The sequence below is a fragment of the Lepidochelys kempii genome, chromosome 5 (assembly GCF_965140265.1).
Source record: "Lepidochelys kempii isolate rLepKem1 chromosome 5, rLepKem1.hap2, whole genome shotgun sequence".
NCBI lineage: Eukaryota > Metazoa > Chordata > Testudines > Cheloniidae > Lepidochelys > Lepidochelys kempii.
Genome location: NC_133260.1, coordinates 78670711 through 78673084, shown reverse-complemented (window position 1 = coordinate 78673084; position 2374 = coordinate 78670711).

Here is a 2374-nt window from a genome sequence, read left to right as displayed (position 1 = left end):
CTATCAACCACCACTATAGAATTGTAACAAGGACAAAACATATCCAGCCTTGTTCCATCACTAACATAATTCTTCTCAAAGTCCAACAGCCAGCAACACATTTTATTAATAACTATCACTAATGGGCAAAGTAAGTTGAAGAAGGTGGATACAGTAAGTGATCCCTTCCATATTTTTAACCTTTAATTCTTTTGTGTGTAATTTCTGTAGTGAAATTGATTCAGCTGGTGCTATCTGTATACACTCTTTTCAATATTAACTATTCTGTAACAAAGCTAACATGACATGGCTCACTGCTCTTTATACCTATGCAATGTAATAAACTAATACAGGGGGAGGGATAGCTCAGTGGTTTGAGCATTGCCCTGCTAAACCCAGGGTTGTGAGCTCAATTCTTGAGGGAGCCATTTACGGATCTGGGACAAAAATTGAGGATTGGTCCTGCTTTGAGCAGAGGGTTGGACTAGATGATCTCCTGAGGTCCCTTCCAACCCTGAGATTCTATGATTCTATAAATCCTAACTCAGTAGAAAGTCACATTGCCCAGTATTATATAATGTAATGAACATAGGGCAGTCAGCTGAACCGTACCTCTTTAAGGATCAATGGTTTCTTACACCAACATAAAAAAGATGCACATATTCAGTTATTGTTTGCTGTTAAAGAACACTGGCAGAAAGGGCACCCAATGTATGAAACTGTAAAGTTTCAAGCCTACTTTGATTTTTAAACATGAATAATATTTTTGTGCATGTGCAGCAGAATTACCCCTAATGGTATCATTAACGAAATACTGTTACCACCTACAGGAACATTAACAAGTTATCATTTTGTCAATGAAACAAGCAAAACTAACAAGCAGAATCCAAACCAAATAAATGTCTTGCCCCATACACTGAAGCTCACTAGGAATTCTAATCCTCAGGTGATCTGCATGGGTGATGCTCCTGTAAGAGCCCTGGGCTCTGCACAAGAGCAAGAGTCCACCCACCTTTCTCAGATTGGAAAATCAGGGCTTAGGCTAGTAAGTTTGTCATGGTGATTTTTCCTAAAAATTGTAAGTCATTCTCATTTCACCTGCCCACTCCCCAAACTCAACCATTATCTGTAAACTGCAAGAGCCTTGCAATCACCCTCACCTTTCATCACTGCAGAGGTCCAGAAGCAGCGGAATCTTCAGCTCACATGCATTCCTCTCAGATACCTGCTCTCAATTACAGCAGCTCCTCCAGCAGCATTACTAGGAGAAACTGGCTCTCCAGATTCTGAGCCACGACTGTTTTCCCCTTTCCTGAGGAAATGGAGTTTTATGGATCAAATGGTAAGATAAATGTGATCATTTCTTTACGCTTCAGTTCTGCCTTGTAGTCACTGACAACCATTTTCTGTCATGCCAGATAACTACATTTTTTACTTTAGCCATCTGACCACAATCTCAGTACAATCAAGAATCAAGCAGCAGGTGCAGCAGAAGGGTTAATAGTGGAGATCTGAAATTACATTTGAAAGATTAAGGGAAAAATTAATGAATGCCTTCCACTTTTACTCAGCTATAGAAACTTCAAAGACTACAAAGTTTCCTGGGACACACAGTATAAGTCTAAGATAGGAGGGGCATCAATATTCAGGAGGAATACCATACAAAATGTTTCTGATCAGATAAGAAAACTAGTCAGAGGCATAGTTAAAATGATTTGCTGGAGCAGGATCCAGCTTCCATCCCTGCTAATGGGAAGGCATGGTGGTGATGAAATTGGAGAGCTATACAAATCTAATGGCTTGCTTCTGGTGCAGTCCTTTTCCTCTTTAAAAGGAAAGGCATACAGCTACAAATACAGTTGTGCACATGTAACACTTAACAGACCCTGGTTGTTGGTGGATAGGATCGAACCTAGAGCCTCTGAAGCTTAAAGCATGAGCCTCTACAGCATGAACTAAAAGCCAACTGGCTATTAGCTAAGGCTGTAGAACAGACTCATTTTATCTCTGTCTCCAAGTGGTCTCGGTGCCACTAGATGAGACAGAACACCACACCCAGGTGTGTGGGTTACACACGCTCCCTGCAGTGATTTGCTAACACTACTCCTGGGGGAACTCTGAACCACTGCACAATGCAGAATTTTGCAGAAAATTAACATTGTGTGTGCAGAATGTCCTTTCTCCCACAGAAATGGGGTGCACTGCTGCTAGCCACCACTAGGGGCTGCTGGACCTGGCAGAGCCCAGCTTGGACATAGAAGACACTGCAGGCAGCAGGGAGAGGGAGCTAGAGCAGTGGTTCTTCAAACTTTTTTTTTGTGTGGACCACTTAAAAATTGCTGAGGGTCTCGGTGGACCACTTAATAATCTTTCCAAATGTTGTTTATACTGTTAG